This window comes from Sapajus apella, unplaced genomic scaffold (genome assembly GCF_009761245.1).
Source record: "Sapajus apella isolate SASKATOON/1434 unplaced genomic scaffold, GSC_monkey_1.0 scaffold1, whole genome shotgun sequence".
Lineage (NCBI taxonomy): Eukaryota > Metazoa > Chordata > Mammalia > Primates > Cebidae > Sapajus > Sapajus apella.
Genome location: NW_022436941.1, coordinates 24,668,435 through 24,687,850, shown reverse-complemented (window position 1 = coordinate 24,687,850; position 19,416 = coordinate 24,668,435). Strand labels below are relative to the sequence as shown.

The 19,416-nt window shown below is 37.3% G+C and overlaps 1 long non-coding RNA gene across 1 annotated transcript in view; it reads right to left on the bottom strand.

Annotated features, from left to right (window-relative positions):
• Window positions 1-948: 948 nt before the first annotated feature.
• The window catches only part of LOC116548655, a 45,632-nt gene continuing 27,164 nt past the window's right edge, over window positions 949-19,416 (bottom strand). The window contains exon 2 of the long non-coding RNA XR_004267496.1: window positions 949-1,218. This is a non-coding gene — a long non-coding RNA (uncharacterized LOC116548655). The remainder of the gene's footprint in view (window positions 1,219-19,416) is intronic.

The window sequence follows — 19,416 nt, the reverse complement described above, 5'->3', positions numbered from 1 at the left end:
AACCTCAGACTGTCATCACCCTTGTTATTGGTCTTCATAGACAAAGATAATTATTTTAAAACAATTATGTAACCCTTCTTGTTTTTCCTTTAAAAAGCTTTGTCTTCCTTTACCTCCCTAAATATGAACAAAGTTCTTGTGGCATGCATATTCCCACTACAATGCTCTTTCCCAAATAAATATCTTTTCTATTAAAAAGCCCCTCTCTGTTATTAGGTTGACAGTACTAATCAATTCCTTTTTATTTGTTTGTTTGTTTATATTAGCCAAAGTCAGTCTTCATTGATTAAACCAGATAATCCTAACAGATACATCAAGCTCAATAACACTAGTAGGACTATATCTTTAGCACTGCTGTGGACAAGGCATTATGTGAAACTCTTAATCTAGATTATTTCAGTTAATCTTCATAAGCATCCTGTGAAGTAAGTAGCATTTTGTCTACCTTTTATGAATGAGGAAATTATATCTTTGAGAAGGCAATAAACCTGTCCCAGACAACACAACTGATTAATGGCAAGACAGGTTGAATCCAGGTCTGCCCAGTTCCCAAGTCTATTTGCTTAACTATTATGCAGTTAGGCCTCTCCCGGCATCTGTCTGATAGCCAGTGAAGGTTCCTGTCCACAGAGTGCTTTGTACTTCTTTGGTATTAAATATAGCTCATAGTCTTCTGATCACAATTGCATTAATCATGTATTATAATTACTTGTGTACATGTCTTGACTTCCCCAACCCAGAATCTGGTATATATATAATAAATATTTCTGAATAGATAATTGTGTCTAAAGAAACCCAAATGAAATTCCAATTCTAATTAAAGTAAATTGTCTTGACAGAGCAAGTAGAGGGACCTCAATGTGGCAAAAAAGGCAGTAGCTACACTTTTCCCATGAAGGTACTTATAGTTTCATAGTTATTACAAAATACAGATCTCATTCCCAGTGCTTTTCACACAAACCTTTAATAGTGGATTGTGGTTTTGGTCAACAAAGCTACTTTAATTAAACTCAGTAGTTAGCAAATACTTGTGGCAAAATTTTCCCCAGGTTACATCATTGGCCAGTGGATCAAACTGCTTTTCACCAGGATCTCTCTGCTGGGAGATTATTTACTTTGTTTTGTCATTTAGTTTTCTTTTCATAGTGCTTCTCCTGGACTTTTATGATAACCAAGCTGAATTAGCTGCTGCTTTCTTCACAACTTTAATGTTGAACCCTGGAGGGACAGAAAGAGAAACAGTTCCCCAAGTGACTATTGGTAAACATACTAATAAATGGAAGGGAATGGCCCTGTTGGAATGAGATGATGCCAAACTAGCTGGCTAGTCCTAGGTAGAATTAAGCAAGATGGCACAGGCCAGCACAAATGAAGTCAGTAATAACACTGGAATGTTTCCACAGACTCCATGAGTTGTCTAATTGAGGTGATTTTTTAAAACTCCCATGGAAAATATGCAAAATCTAACTTTCCCTTTTACATATCCCCAGCTGCTACCATTTACTCTCCAGGCTTTGGTGGTTTAAGGATTTATGTCCCTTTTATTAGGGCCATGAAACACAACATTTGTCTTTCATAACTTCTTTGGTAATACAGAATGCTTTAAACTGCCCCGTCGGATTAACTGCGTGCTACAAAACAAACCTAGAATGCTGCCATCATGAGAAAGTGGAACTGATAGTGTAACTGGAGATGAAGGAGAATGGCTGAGGCAGAGCCTGAAATCAGGTAACTACAAGAAAAAGAGGAAGTCAGTTAAAGGTCAGTAAGAATAATGAAAGACTTGAAGATATCAAAAAATAGCCTTTATTTTTTTTAAAAAAGAGCATATTCCACACACTTTAAATGTTTCTTTTTGCTTCATTTAAATGCCATTTTCAAACATTAGTAAATAAACAGGATGGTTCTTAAGAGATGCATGCTAAGTGATAGAGGTAGGATGGACTTCAGGCAGGGCTCGGAAACCTGGATTTAAATCCTGACTCTGCCTTTTCTCAGCTCTGTATTTTTGAGCAAATTGCTAAAGTTCATGGAGCCCCAGTTTCCATTCTTGTACAGTGGAGATAAAAACAAAGGCCTGTACAACTGTTATAAGCAATAAATGAAATGCATATGCATAAAAGTGCTTGCTAAGGTGAATAGCACATAGTAAGAACTCCACATGAGATAGCAATATATATGCTCTTCTACTACATATATTGGTAATTCCAGGGGAAGCTAAATAAATAAGGTTCTTAGGCAGTAAGATTAATTTTACGTATACTGCTGCATTAATATGTCCTATCTGTGGCAATGAGGGAAAAAGGGACTAGAATGGGAGCCAGAAGCCTGGAGTTCTAGATACTATTCTTCCACCAACCAGCTGTGTGACAGGGGCAAGTAATATGATTTCCCCATCCACAAACATTCCCTCCTGTGCTCCAAGTTTCTGAAGATACCTTCATAGGACTGCTGTGATGCCAAGTACATAAATTTGTAACATCTTTGCTCTCATTATTGGGAAGATTTTTTTTCTTGCTTTGGATTTGGGGCTGAGTAGAAGATGTGTTTGCCCAAAGTGATATTGTAGTTAACTGGAATTCAGGAATCTTATATTCTTTCCCAAATTTTATCAAAGATTTATTAGGCACATACTATGCCAAGCAGTGTAACAGGAACAGTAAATACAGTGATGAATAGGACAGCTCTTATCTTTGTTTTCATGGAGTAAAACAGTCCTGCGGATAAGATGGGCCTCACAATAAGCAACCCCATATCAGGAGAAAAGTTAAGAGGCTTTTGCAGTGCGCCATGTCAGGGGTGATGTTAGCCTGGAGGGGGTGGGGGGTTGAGGCCCCTAGGAGAGAGAATGTTAAAGAGGTATTTTGGAGGTAAAACTGATAAACTTGGCAACTGATTCCATGTGAGGAGTGAAGAACAGGGAGGAAACATGGCTAACTCCCAACTTTCTGGCTTGAGCAATTGGGAATGGGAAGGGAGATACCATTTCCCAAGACAGAAAACATTAAAAGAATTGGAAGAGCAGCAGATATTGTGGGGTGAGAGGTTGAGAGAAAGAACTGAGTGCAATTCAGACTGAGGAGCCTGTGACACAGTCAGCACCGATGCCAAGGAGCCAGTGGATATAGGGGTTAAGTTTGCAGACATAAAAATGTAGGATTCATCAGCATATGTGTGATATCTGAACCTATGGGACAGGGAAAGAGCACAGAGTCAGACGAGAATATGTCCCAAGACCAAGCCTTGAATAACTCCTTTATTTAATGTTTGGTAGAAGAAAAGGCAAACAAATGTATCTGAAAACATGGGCCAGAAAGGAGAGAATCAACCAAGGGGAGACGGTCTCAGAAGTCAAACAGAAGGGAGTGATTCATTGTGATGAATGCTGCAGAGGCCAAGTAAGGTGGGAACTTCGACTTTAGCCACATGGACATTATCGTGACCTTAGGGTGAGACGTTTCAAGAGATCATAGGTTTGGAATTTCAATGGGGATAATTTGAAGAGTACCAGGTGAGAAAATAGAGACAACAAAAGCACATACTCTTTAAAGAAGTTCTGCTATAGAGGAGATAGAATAATAGAGGGGCATGCACAGATCAAGGAAGCATCTTTGGGAGGCTAAGGCAAGAGAATTGCTTGACCTGGGTGGTGGAGGCTGCAATGAGCCAAGATCATGCCATTGCACTCCAGCCTAAGCGACAGAGTGAAACCTTGTCTCAAAAAAACAAAACAAAACAAAAAAACCCTACAGATGTCAGCATGTTTAAATGAGAAGAGAGTGGCAGAGGACGGGGAAGAGAGTAGGAGTAAAAGTGAGAAAGAGTAAGATTAATAGATAGCAAAAGATTTCCAAGAAAATGTGAGAGAATGAGATTCAGAGCCTAAGTGAATGAACTGAACTTAGACAAGAAGCACATGTTATTTGTTGTGTGCGGAGAGAAGAAAAGATGGGTGTAGATGCAGATAGGTCTGGTATGGAAAGCTGAAGTGGTTCCCAGTTACTGCCTTCTATGTTCTGTGTGAAGTAGGCTTTTCAGTGCCATGAGCCAGTAAGTTTCCCTTTTTACTGGCGGTAGTTTATGTTCAGTTTTCAAGCGGCTTTTTCCCTGATGGAAGATTTTAATTTGTTTAAAAGGAGCTACCCCTACATCCCGGTGATCTCTTGTTTGGAGATACATTTGCTGTCCATGTGAATACTAAGATTCAGTGGGGATGATACGTTCTTGTTGGACTTAGAATGGAGATCAGAGGAATGTTACAAAGCTACTAAAATACTTGAGAAAAACCGTTTTTTGGAATGACGCTATTTAAAAAAAAAGCAGGATTTAAATTGTATATAAAATCTAGTTACAGTGCTTTTTAAAAATCAAAGATGACGTAAATACAACAAACTTTTACAATGATTGTTTGGGGGTTGTGATACTATGCTTTATTTCCCCAATCCCGGATTTTCTGCTATTTTCTACATTTTCTTAATAAGCATGCATTACTTGCATAGATTTGTGTACTTATTTAACTTCGAGATTAATTTATATTTTTGCTAATGTGCATACATAATTTTAAAAAATCAAATACTAAAAAAGCTTATAATAAAAAACAGTAATTTTTTTTTTACCAGACCCCCTCTACACACCCTCCCCAAGGCTGTTTTAGTTGTTTGTTCCCACTGTGCCTCCAAATATCTAAATACTAGGCATAGATTGCTATTTTTGATTTGTCAGTTTTAGAAAGTACCTTTTGAAATTCTGTTACATCAAATGGTGAATTAAGATCTCTTCTACACCACCCTTTTTAAGTCCCTTTCTTCCCATCTACCTGATATGATTATGCCACAGTTTAGGTTAAAACTGTAATGATATATAGGTACATTCATTGTTCACCGCTAAGCCAACAGTATAGCCACGAATATATTTCTGGTTTTAGATAAATTTTTTCTTCTTCCTGGAGTTAATGTTGGCTTGTTTTTTCATTTTCTTGTTTTCATTCATTTCCAGGTATTCATTGCAATTTTCTTAAAAAGGTCCAGTAGAGTTGTCAAACTTGCAGCAGTGTTTGTTAAAGGATAGAATGCATTGGATAACTCTGCCATCACCCCACCCCTCACATCGCCTACAACTGACACAGCTTTCCACACTGCTGGGCTGGTTTCTCTCTAGGTGGGCTGCACAGCCTCACCCCCAGGATGTTGGATCCCTTGTTTCCTGAGTCCGATGTCTTTGCCTTTCTGCTGTGTGTGGAGAAGCACATTTTTCACTGGCTTTCGAAGAAAGAAATATCTGAAAATTTCAGATATTTACCTTGCTATCATACTTGATTGATACTTTAGCTGGATATAGAATTCTAGCTTGAAAATAATTTTCACTATGAATTTTGAAGGAACTGCTGAATTTTGTTCTGTCTTCTAGCAATATTACGGTGAGTCTGATGCCATTCTGATTCTTGTTTATTTTGTTCTTTCTCTGGGTCCTTTTGAAGGTGCTCTATTTTTGGTGCTCTGAAATTCACAGTGAAATGCCTTGGTGTAGGCCTTGAGTTGTTGTTATGTTTCAATTGATTTTGCTGGTCATACAATATGCACGTTCAAACTAGATTTATATGAATGTGTCAGTAATTGTCTTCTTTATTTTCTCAATTCTCTTTCTAATCCTCTGATTTTCTTATCTAGTTTTCTATCTCTTCAAACACCTTGTTTCTCTTTTAGGATTTTTCTTTGATTTTAATGTCTAAATTTTTTTACACTAAATATTTCATTTCAGCTATTATATGTTTAATTTCCAAGAGCTTAATCTTGATTTTCTACTGTTTCTATTTTCATTCTTGTTTTATGTTCACAATGTTATTTCTTATCTCCATAGCAATATTAATTGCAGAGTTAAAACATTAACTTTTGCTTCTCACATTTTCTATTTCCTCTTAGTTCCTCTTTGCTGTTCAATTGTTGTTTTTTTTTTCTTTCATGTTGGAGGGTTTTTTTCAAATAATCAGCAATTCTTAGCTACTATTCATATATAAGAACAAGGTTCTACATGGCCAATTAGAAGTTTTGTGTGTCAAGGTGGGGAGGAAGTCTAGCAGGGATAGGATGACTAGTGTCCTTCACGCAGTGGTCATCAAGACATGCATGAGCTGCTCTTTCCTTCAAATATCTTTTGCCAGAAGTCTTCTCTCTGAATTGTTTAGTTTCTAAGGAGAAGCTCCTCTCACCTGTGTCTGGGATATATAGCAGCCTGCTAGAATTTTGTGAGCAAACCAGGATAAAGAAAGTCAGCCTTTCCATTCAGTATATAGACTTTCACTACACCATTCATTATTTCACTAGCAAATACTTGCTGAATATGTATTACATGTCAGGCACTATTTTACACACTTTGAATCCATCAGTAAACAAAATAGGGAAGGATCCCTGTACTCATGGAGCTTAGAGTCTAGCAACATGGAGACAGACAATAAGCAGTAGATACAAGAAATAAGAAAATTAAATAGTATCCTAGTAGGTGATAAGTTTTATAGAAAAAGAAAAATAATAGTGCAGACTAAGGGAGATTAGGAGTGTTACATGGTTGCAACTTTAAATAGGATAGTCAGGATAGACCTTATTAAGAAACTAATTTTTGAACAAGAAGACTTGATGAAAGCAAGAGAGTTAGAGCAATTGAGTCAGAGGAATAGGAATGGTGAATACAAAGGCCCTGAGGTGGAAGGAGATTTGTTACACTGGCGGAACAGCAAAAAATGTTAACATAGTAGTTGGAGAATAATTGAGGAGGAAAGAAGGGGAGAGGAGGATGAAGAAGTGAAAAGAAGACCTTGTGAGTGATGGGAAGGCTTTTCCTGAAGACAGCATGGTGCTATTATATGCTTTGAAGTGGAAGCATGACAGGCTCTGACCTCAGATTTCAAGGAATTACTTGGCACCTATGTTGACAATAGACTGTAGGAAGCAGCATTAGAATCAGGGAGACCAGTTAGGTGGCTGTTCCAGTAATCCAGGAAAAAACCAGAGGGTGGCTTGCACCAGGGTGGCCACAATAAAGGCAATGAGAAGTAGTCAGATTCTGAATTTACTTTATCAAGATTTCCTGGTAAAATGGGTGTGAAGTATAGGAGAAAGAGAGGCATCAAGGAGGACTCCTAGGTTTGTGGATTATTTTCAAGGAAGAAATTGCCATCTGCTAAAATGAGAGGAGGGCCCAGACTTCAGTTTGTGTGTGTTCAGTCTTCCTATTTCCCTTCCCATGGCCTACCCTTGCCCTTTGCTGGGTGCAGTGTCTTGAGATCAGAGCCATTTCCGTTCATTTCTGCCAAAGAACAAATCCCCAGTTTATGTGTATGTGTGCAGGTGGGTAGGGCTGCAATGTGGAGTCTGTGGGACATAAAAAATGAATAAAAGGTTGTGTGGGGAGTCAAGCTGCTCCATATGTGTTCAAGCAAGTCCCCTGTTTCTATTCCCACAGCATATTGCCGCCTTCTATAGAAACAGATATGTCCAAATCCTAAGCCTTTCTGGGGTTCTCTAGAGGTAGAGGTCCCTGCTTCTCATTGCCCTTCTCCTCAATGGAGCTTTGGCATCCTAAGCTTGTTGAAGTGTTCAAAAAATGTGTTGAAATTTCCTATCCACTCTTGCGTTTAATCATCCTTCTGCAATTATCTTTTAATATTAGTCATCTGTGTCTTGGGTTTGGAAAACAAGAAGTTATAATGTGTGGGGGAAATCTGCAATGTTAAACTAGATTCTTGCATTAGGGGAAGAAAACTCCTTTCTAAAAGCCTAGATGATTTTTATATCATCTCACTTTTTTCCTAATCCCACATTGAGATTTTAATTATTATTGTTGATAAATTACTTACAAGATACCTCACAGCTCATTGAGATTCTGCAGTTCAGCTCCAGCTTTGAGCATAGAACAGAACATCATGAAACCACAATTTTAGGACTTCTCTAATTTCCAAGAAAACTTCATTGAAAGGCTAAACTCTGGCTTAGAATTTGAAAATGAATCATGGTATTGTTAAGGAGGTAGTTATCATGTTAAGCTCTGAGAATGCATTGTTCAGAGTGGATCACCTAAAATAACATCTTCAAATGTATTCCAGTCCAGCAAAAGGAAGCTGAACTATATTCCTGTGGTTTGAGACATAAATAATTATGTACTAAAAATTAAAAGTGTCTTCCTGTTTTTGATTTTTCCACTTTTGTTCTTCATGAATGAAATTATTATGAAAAGACATCTGTGCAGATGCTCATAACTTTTCTGCTTTTCCCCTTAGTATCTAGTACTTGACCTCTCTAATCAATTGATACAAACATCTCTCAGTTCCGTCCACAAAACATTTATTCTGAGCACCTTTGAAGATTGCTTGTTTTACCCCAGTTTGCCAAAGTAAACACAATCTCTAGTTTTGCTGAAATAATTTAATCTTCCAAAAGGAACAGTTATAACGTCATCTGACAATGAACTTTTATTTTTCAGGAAAAAGTACAAAGTTTATTTTAATATTTTCCTAGTGAAGAGAGACTTATCCTAAGATCTATATTCAAGTAAAAGCATTAAGTTGATCCACATAGAGTAAATAGATTATATTAATTTATGATAGTTAATTGATAAGTTAAAAACATTTGGAATTAGGATGTTTTTTTAAAAATTTGTTTGTATTTTGAAAGCATCTGATAGCGAGACACCCTTGCTTATTAGGATTATGTTTGTGTACTCTGTTTTAATACCAACAAGTTGGTATTAAATTTAATGCCAATTGGTCGCTCTCCTTCATATTAAAGATTTTTCTCAAATGTCTGGTGGCCTATGCTTGGTGCTAGATGGTTTTCATTGTCCAGTAACACGATGAGCTAAAACTGCCTTTTTTGAAGACAGGGTCTCCAAGAGTCAGTTTCTGGAGATGTGTTCTCTGAAGCTATTCAGTTTCTCTAGAGAAATATTCTTCAGTCTCCTTCTTGCTTAAGAGGAATGTGCCTAAGTGACAGGATAGTCTGAAAGGAAAAAATAACCTTTGTTTCCTATACACTCTTTTCAGTAAATTTGTAGCCTGAGATTGTAGGGGTGGAGGAATGGAGGTAAGACAAAATGAGGGTAAGGCAAAACAAACAGAAGAGTTGTCAACTTCTCTGTGATGTGAATACCTATATGTTGGCCTATCAACCAATTCCACCATGTTGAACCTTCAGCTTTCTCCTACTATCTGTTTATTCCTGAAAGAACCAATTCATTTAGCATTGCCAACTGAAGAATCACAAGGTTGATAAATTTGGAAAGGAGAGCTTTATTTTTCATAAAGGGTTTTAGGCTGGCCATTCCACAGGCTGGGAAGTGTAGCCTTTGGCAGAAGCCAAAAGCAAGCACTTTGAGGGAAGAGTAGAAGGAACAGGAATTAATGCTGAGCAAGGTTTTCAACTATACATATTTAATAACCTATAGAAACAGTCAAAGGATTTATGAAAGGAGAAACATGCAAATGCACAATTGAGCTTCATGCCTCTTCATGGGTTGCATGTTCAAAAAATAGCAGTGTTAGCATGAAAGGAGGGTGGAATTTTCAGCCCTCTGATGTCAAAAGGTGAAGCAAAAGACAAAAAAACCCTCACTGTGCATTCTTAATCTGTTAGCCAAAACTGGTCTAGAGATGGTGGTCACTTTTGAGGAAGGAGTGCATTGTGAAACTGGTGAGCTGTTATGTCAAAACTGCAAAGAGGGAGAAGGAGTCAGGTTGTTGCCTCAGATGATTGGCTAAAGATGATAAAGTTGTTTGCTTCTTATTTTTCAGAATTGGCATCTGCTTACTCCTTAGGAAATAATTCTGGTTAAAGGTTAATAAGAAAGGGACATCCTGAGGCATGTCCAACTTCTCATCCCATCATGGCCAGGAACTGAGTTTTCAAGGTTTCTCAGGGGTCCTCTTGGTCAAAAGGGGCTCTGTTCAGTCAGTTGTGGGGCTTAGGATTTTATTTTTATTTCTGAGCATTCACGCTCCTTAAGTACCTAGAGTTTATGCAAATGGAGAATATAGCTAACATCCGTTATTTGCTAGCCACTGTTTTAAGCTTTTACAGGATTATCTTAATCCTCTTTAAAACCCCTTTAAGCTATGTACTGTTAATATACTCATTTTATATGTGAAGACTCTGAGAAGCAAAGAGGTAAGGTAACTTGCCCAATGTCACTGATGTGGTTTGGCTGTGTCCCTACCCAAATCTCAACTTGAATTGTATCTCTCAGAATTCACACATGTGTGGGAGGGACCCAGGGGGAGGTAATTGAATCATGGTGACCAATTTTCCTGTGCTATTTTTGTGATAGTGAATAAATCTCACAAAATCTGATGGGTTTATCAGAGGTTTCCACTTTTGTTCCTTCCTCATTTTCTCACCACTGCCATGTAAAAAGTGCCTTTCAACCCCAACCATGATTCTGAGGCCTCCACAGCCATGTGGAACTGTAAGTCCAATTAAACCTTTTTTTCTTCCTAGTCTTGGGTATGTCTTTATCACAGGCATGAAAATGGACTAATACAATAAATTGGCACCAACAGAGTGGGACATTGCTGAAAAGACACCCAAAAATGTGAAATCGACTTTGGAACTGGGTAACAAGCAGAGGTTGGAATAGTTTGGAGGGCTCAGAAGAAGATAGGAAAATGTGGGAAAGTTTGAAACTTCCTCAAGACTTGTTGAATGGTTTTGCCCAAAATGCCAACAGTGATATTAACAATAAGGTCCAGGCTGAGGTGGTGTCAGATGGAGATGAGGAACTTGTTGGGAACTGGAGCAAAGGTGACTCTTGTAATATTTTAGCAAAGAGACTGGTGGCATTTTGACCCTGCCCTAGAGATTTGTGAAACTTTGAACTTGAGAGAGATGATTTAGGGTATCAGGTGGAAGAAATTTCTAAGCAGCAAAGCTTTCAAGAGGTGACTTGTGTGCTGTTAAAAGCTTTCAGTTTTATTAAGGAAGCAGGGCATAAAAGTTCAGAAAATTTGCAGCCTCACTATATGATAGAAAAGAAAAACGTATTTTCTGGGGAGAAATTCAAGCTGGCTGCAGAAATTTGCATAAGTGGGAAGAAGCCTAATATTACTCCCCAAGACCATGGGGAAAATGTGTCCAGGCCATGTCAGAGATCTTCATGGCAGCCCTTTCCATATAGGCCTGGAGGTAAAGAAGGAAAAAGTGGTTTAATGGGCCAGACCCAGGGTACCCATGCTGTGTGCAGCCTAGGGACTTGGTATCCTATGCCCCAGCCATTCCAGCCATGGCTGAAAGGAGCCAATATACAGCTTGGACTGTGGTTGCAGATGGTGGAAAGCTACAAGCCTTGGAAGCTTCCACATGGTGTTGAGCCTGTGGATGCACAGAAGTCAGGAATTGAAGTTTGGAAACTTCTGCCTAGATTTCAGAGGCTGTATAGAGATGCATGGATGTCCAGGGAGAAGTCTGCTGCAGGAGTAGGGTGCTCATGGAGAAACTCTGCTAGGGCAGTGCAGAAGGGAAATGTGGGGGCAGAGCCCCCACACAGAATCCCTAATGGGGCACTGCCTGGTGGAACTATGAGAAGACAGCCATGGTCCTCCAGCCCCCAGAATGGTAGATCCACTGACAGCTTGCACTATGCACCTGGAAAAGCCTCAGACATTCAACACCAGCCTGTGAAAGCAGCCAGGAGGGAGGTTGTACCCTGGAAAGCCACAGGGTTGGAGCTGCCCAAGACCATGGGAACCCACCTCTTGCACCGCATGTCCTGGATGTGAGACCTAGAGTCAAAGGAGATCATTTTGAAGCTTTAAAATGTGACTGCCCCACTAGATTTTGGACTTGCATGGGCCCTCTAACCCCTTTGTTTGGGTCAGTTTCTCCCATTTGGAATGGCTGTATTTACCCAATACCTGTACCCCCATTGTATCTAGAAAGTAAACTATCTTGCTTTTGATTTTACAGACTGTTAGGTGCAAGGGACTTCCCTTGTCTCAGATGAGACTTTGGACTGTGGACTTTTAGGTTAATGCTGAAATGAATTAAGACTTTGGGGGACTGTTGGAAAGGCATGATTGGTTTTGAAATGTGAGGACATGAGATTTGGAGGGGCCATAGCCAGAATGATGAGATTTATCTCTGTGCCCCCATCCAAATCTCAACTTGAACTGTGTCTCACAGAATCCCCATGTGTTGTGGAACTGACCCTGGGAAGGTAATTGAATCATAGGTGCTGGTCTTTCCCATGCTATTCTCATGATAGTGAATAAGTCTCACGAGATCCAGTGGGTTTACCAGAGTTTTCCACTTTTGCTTCTTCCTCATTTTCTCTTGCTGCCACCAAGTAAGAAGTGCCTTTCACCTTGCACCATGATTCTGAGGCCTCTTCAGTCATGTGGAACTGTAAGTCCAGTTAAACCTCCTCTTCTTCATAGTCTCAGGTATGTCTTTATCAGCGGAGAGAAAATGGACTAATACAGTCACTTAGCTAGAAATCCATAATTTGAAGATAGAAACTCCTGTTTGCCTAATTTCAGAACCTGATTTCTTAACTACTGTGCAACTACTACAGCCTCTATGATATATAAATAAAACATTAGGAGTTTTATCAACAGAATGCACAAAGGAATGCAATGAAGACATAAGTTCCAAAGAATCCAATAGGTATGAAAAAAACTATTTTTCAACCTTACTAGTAAGGTTGAAATTAAAAATTAAAATAGTAATGATTAACAAAGATTAGCTGCTTTTTAGCTTGAAGTGATCATATTTGCCCATTCTTGCTTTGGTTGCCTATGCTTTTGAGGCCCTACTCAAGAAATCTTTGCCCAGACTAATGTCCTGGGGTGTTTTCCAAGTGTTTTCTTCTAGTGGTTTCATAGTTTCAGATGATAGACTTAAGTCTTTAATCTATTTTGATTTTATTTTGGGGGGTATGGTGAGAGATATAGGTTTATTTTCATTCTTTTGCATATGGATATCCAGTTTTTCTAGCACCATTTATTGAACAGACTGTCCCTTCTCCAATGTATGTTCTTGGCAACTTTGTTGAAAATCAGTTGACTGTAAGTGCATGGATTTATTTCTGGGTTCTCTGTTCTAATTCATTGATCTTTATGTCTGTTTTCATGCCAGTACTATGCTATTTTTGTTATATAGCATTGTATAATTTGAAGTCAGGCATGTGATTCCTTCAGTTTAATTATTTTTGCTCAGGATGGCTTTGGCTATTCTGGGTCTTTTGTGGTTCCATGTAAATTTTAGAATTTTTTCTTTCTTTTTTTTAAAGGCAGGGTCTCACTTCAGTTGTCCTGGCTGGAGTACAGTGGTACAGTCTTGGCTTGCTGTAGCCTCAACCTCCCAGGCTCGTGTGATTCTCCCATCTCAGCTTCCCAAGTAGCTGGGACTACAGGTGCATATTACCATGCCTGGCTGATTTTTTTGTACTTTTTTAGTACAGATGGGGTGTTGCCATGTTGCCTAGGCTAGTCTCGAACTCCTGAACTCAAGCAATCCACTCACCTCAGCCTCCCAAAATGCTGGGATTACAGGTGTGAGCCACTGTACCTGGCCTATTTTTTCTATTTCTGTGAAGAATGTCATTGGTGTTTTGATAGTGATTGCATTGAATCTGAAGAATGCACATTTTAACAATATTGAATCTTCCAGTCCATGAATGTGGACTATTCCTTCGTGTGTGTGTGTGTGTGTGTGTGTGTGTGTGTTCACTTCAATATCTTCCATCAGTGTTTTTTAGTTTTCATTGTACAGATTTTTCACTTCTTTGATTATGTTTCTTCCTGGGAATTTCATTTTATCTGTAGTTAAATAAGATTTCTTTCTTGGTTTCTTTTTCAGATTGTTCACTATTGACATATGGAAATGCTACTGATATAGCAAAGGACACAATCAGTAAAGTGAAGAGATGATTGACAGAATTGGAGAAAATATTTGACAAGGGATTAATAATAAAACATATAAGGAGCTCTAACAATTCCATAAGGAAAAGAAAACAAACAAATTGATTTAAAAATGGGGAAACCATTTGAGTAGGCATTTCTCAAAAGAAGACATCCAAATGGCCAAGTATATGAAAAATGCTCAGCATCACTAATTATCAGAGAAATGCAAATTAAAACCACAATGAGATATTATCTCTCCCCAGTTTAAGTGGCTTTTATCCAAAATACAGGGAATAATGAATACCAGCAAGGATATGGAGAAAGGAGAACCCTCATACACTGCTGGTGGGATTGTAAATTAATATAGCCACTATGAAGGATGGAGATTCCTCAAAAAACTAAAAATAGAACTACCACATGATCTGGTAATCACACTGCTGGGTATATCTTCAAAAGAAAAGAAATTAGCGTATCAAAAAGACATCTGCACTTCCATGTTTGTTGCAACGTTATTCACAGTAGCCAAGATTTGGAATCAACCTGGGTGTCAGTATCCTTCAGTGGATAAGTGGATAAAGAAAATGTGGTACATATACACAACAGACTATTTAGCCATAAAAAGAATGAAATTCTGTCATTTGCAACAACATACGTGGAACTGGAGGGTATTTTGTTAAGTGAAAATAAGCCAGGCACAGGAACACAAATATTGCATGTTCTCACTCGTATATGGAAGCTAAAAAACAAACATAAAAAACTCTCATGGAGATTGAGAGTAGAATAATGGTTCCTAGGGGCTGGGAAGGATAGTGGGTAGGAGGGAATAAAGTGAGGATAATTAATTAGTACAAAGATATAGTTAGATACAATGAATAAGACCTAGTGTTCAGAAATACATTAGGTTGACTATAGTTAACAATATTTTGTATTTTAAAATCATGAAAAGAGTAGAATTGAAATGTTCCTAGCACAAAAAAATGATAAATGCTTAAGGTGATGGATACCTCAGTCACCTAATTTGATCATTACACATTGCATGCCTATATCAAAACATCACGTGTACCCCACAAATATATGCAACTATTTTGTACCCGCAATAATTTCAAATAAAGTATTTTAAGAATAGAGATTTCTCCCTTTTTCAATTAGAGAGATTTATTTATCATACTCAGTGCTGTTAAGGTTTAAAGTTGGTGGGCTTGTAAATTAGCACAAGCAGGTTAATATTCTAGTAGTGTGCCCTAAGACTCCTGGATTGGTTATTGACAGTAGAAGTCTGTTCTGATTGCCCTCTATTCATACTAGGTGTTAAATATTTTTAATTGACCCATAGATAGAAGACAACTGAGTGATATTTACCTAGAAGTAGAAATAGTCACATTGTAATACCTTGTAATTACATTTCTAGGGAAGTGATATAATTTTGGAACTAGAAATATACCTGATTTTATATCCGTAGCTTTATTCATATTAACAAATACTTAGAAATAATCTAATGTACAACAGTAGAAGAATGGTTAAACAAAAAATCTATTATACAAATATTAGAAATGAAATAATCTTTATGAAAAACAGTAACATGAGGCATGCTTATATAAGTTAAATGAAAAGGAATTCTGTATTTTATATATACTATGATTGTGTTTGTTGTTGTTGGCTTTTGTTAATGGATGAACAAGTAATAGTTGGAGGGAAATACCCCAAAGTGTTCAGAGAGATTTATGTTAGTGTGATAGACATTTTTTTTGTTTTGTAATTTTCCACAATATATGCACACTTACATGAAAAAATTATAAGAGAAAAACAGGTTATCTCTAAATGTTTGCTATAGCTGTGCCTCTTCATAGATATGCTAAAAGTTAAGTAAAAATCATTCCCAGAAAGTTCTGTATTATTGAAGGAAATAATTTATTTTTCCTGAAATACATATTGAAGTTTCAAAAACTCTACCTATGTGAGGGGAAGAGCCTGTCAGTGCTGTTTACTAAATCCGCTCAGTGTTTCTAAGGGCAATCAATGGGAAATAGCACTGCCAGATAAGGCACAGTATGTTAACAGAGGAAGTGGAAAGATGCATTTGCCAGAACATTGGTTTTGCATGGTAGGTGGGCTTGTGAAGATCACCATCTCAGTTACTAACCCCACCGGGGGTTTATTATCTGACTTTGGAATTTGTGATGTGATGATATGCCAGTTTAATGATGTTGAGTAGTGTGCAGGCAAGGCATGGCTCCACAACCCTAGTTACAAAGTCTCCTAGTTCTGAAAAGTAGAAACTTATTTTGACATGGCCATGACCTTCAGCATGGGGTCCAGATAAAAAAAAAAAAATGCCTTTCTGCTTCTGACGTTTTTATCCTGGGCATGAAGAGCCCAAAATGGGTGTTAAAACACCTAAAACAGGGAGAGTAGAAAATTAGGAATTTTCTAAAAGAAGTTTTTAAAAGTTCTAAATTCTAAATTAATTCTAATTTAATTCTATTTTATAATTAAAATAATTTCTAGGGATTTTATTCCAGGGATTCTAAATTCTAGAATTTAGAATTCTGAGTTCTAAAATTCCTAAATTTTCTAAAATTCCAAGATTTTCTAAAATTCTAAAAATTTCTAAAAATTTTAGAGTTCTAAATTCTAGAATCTAAAAATTCTAAATCTAAATCTAAAAATTCTTAAAATTTTCTAAATTATAAAATTTGATTTTCTAAAAGTAGGAATTTTCTAAATGCTATAAGCATTCCTGGAATGCTTACAGCTAGGTTTTGTTCATCTTAATTTAGTATCTCTTTTTCTATTTGCTTTGTTTGCTTCTTATATTAAGCACATATCTGTGTGTGTCTCAATTTCTTAGAAATTATGAAGCATATAGAGAGGAACAAAGATAAAAATTTTGGTAGATTTCCCATTAGAAACCATGCAAGCCAAAGTGCAATAAGAATGACATCTTAAAGTGCTGTAAAATTCCTGAAAACTCAGACTTCTGTGTCTACAAAAATATCTTTAAAAAATGAAAGCTGAAGACTCTCAAGTGAACAAAAGCAAAGAGAATTTATTGCCAGCAGATCTACACCATAAGATATCTTAAAGGAAGTTCTGTAGGAAAATGGAAAATAATACTAAAGGATAATTTGGATCTACCTTTAAAAATGAAAAGCAGCAGAAATGGTAAAGTTTATAGAGTATAAAATAATTTTTCTTTACAAGAAATACTCAAAGGAGTTCTAAACAAGGAAGCAAAAGGGCAATAATTGCTACCATAAAAGCACATATACGAAGTTCACAGATTCTATAAAACAATTACACATTTGAGACTACAAAGCAACTACGAACACTAGGACAGGAACAAAACCCCACATATCAATATTAACCTTGAATGTAAATGTGCTGCGTAAAAGATATAAATTGGCAAATAGGATTTAACAATGAGACTCAGCCACCTGTTGCTTACCAGAGATCCATCTAATGTGTAAAGACTTTCACAGGTTTAAAGCAAAGGAGTAGAAAAAGATATATCACACAAATCAAAAACAAAAATGAGAGTGATTGCTATTCTTTTATCAGGTAAAACAGACTTTAACCAACAATGGTTTAAAACAAAAAGGTCAAAGAAGGGCATTATGTAATGATAATTCGATTCGACAAGAAGATTTAACTATCCTGAATATATACAAATCCAACACTGAAGGACCCGTATTTATAAAACAAATACTATTAGGCCTAAAAAAGAGTTAGACAGCCATAATGTAATAGAGGGACACTTCAAAATCCCACTAACTACACTAGACAGCTCATCAAGACAGAAAACTAACAAAAAGACTCTGGACTTCAACTAGACTCTTGACCAAATGGATCTAATAGACATCTACAGAACATTCCACCCAACAACCACAGAATATATGTTTTTCTCATCTGTGCATGGAACATTTTCTTTTCTTTTGAGATGGTGTCTTACTCTGTTGCCTAGGCTAGAGTGCAGTGTTGTGATTTTGGCTCACTGCAAACTCTGCCTCCTGGGTTCAAGTGATTCAGCCTCCCAAACTGCTGGGATTATAGGTGTGAGCCACCATGCCTGGCTGGAACATTTTTAAAAATTGACCATATGCTTGGCCATAGGGGAAGTCTCAATAAATTTAAAAAATATTAATAGAAATCACATTAAGCATCTTCTTAGACTACAGGGAAGTAAATTAGAAATCAATATCAAAAGGAACTCTCAAAACCACACAAGTAGATGGAAACTAAACAACTTGCTCCTTAATGACTTTTGGACAAACAACAAAATTAAGGAAGAATTCAAAAAATTTTTGAAACAAATGAAAATAAAGACACAACATGCCAAAACCTGTGTGATACAGCAAAAGCAGTGATAAGAGGAAGGTTTATAGTATTAAATGTCTACATCAAAAAGAATCTCAAATTAACAACCTGGCATTGCACCTCAATGAACTAGAAAAACAAGAATGAAACAAACCCAAAGCTAGTAGAAGAAAAGAAAAAAGATCAGAGCAGAACTAAATGAAATTAAGACAAAATGTCACATAAAGGATTGACAAAATGAAAAGTTGATTCTTTGAAAAGATTAACAAAATTGATAGACCACTAGCAAGACTAACAGAGAAAAGAGAGAAGATTCATATAAGCCAATCACAAATGATAAAGGTGACATTACAACTGATACCGCAGAAATATATATAAAAGCTCATCAGAGACTACTATGGACATCTTTGTGCATGCAAATTATAAAACCTAAAGGAAATGGAAAAATTCCCAGAAACATACAATCTCCCAAGATTGAACCAGGAAGAAATAGAAATCCTGAGCAGACCAGTAACAAGTAATGAAATTGAATCACTATTTTAAAAATCTATCAGCTAAAATAGCCCAGGACCAGACAAATTCACAGCCAAATTTTACCAGATGTACGAAGAAGAGCTTAGTACCAATCTTACTGAAAGTGTTCACAGGAATCAAGAAGGAGGGACTCATCTCTAACTCATTCAATGAAACTAGTATTATCCTGATACCAAAATCTGGCAAGGACACAACAAAAAAACTATAGGCGTTGATGAACATAGACACAAAAATCCTCAAAAAAACAAACAAACAAAAACAAAAAACAAAAAAACTAGCAAATCAAATGCAACAGCACATCAAAAAGATAACTCATAACAATTGATTAGTTTTTATTCCAGGGATGCAAGGATGATTGAACATAGGAAAGCCAATAAGTGTGATTCACCACATGAACAGAATTAAAAACAAAAACTGGACCTGGCGCGGTGGCTCAAGCCTGTAATCCCAGCACTTTGGGAGGCCGAGGCGGGTGGATCACGAGGTCAAGAGATCGAGACCATCCTGGTCAACATGGTGAAACCCCGTCTCTACCAAAAATACAAAAAAAAAAATTAGCTGGGTGTGGTGGTGCGTGCCTGTAATCCCAGCTACTCAGGAGGCTGAGGCAGGAGAATTGCCTGAACCCAGGAGGCGGAGGTTGCGGTGAGCCGAGATTGCGCCATTGCACTCCAGCCTGGGTAACA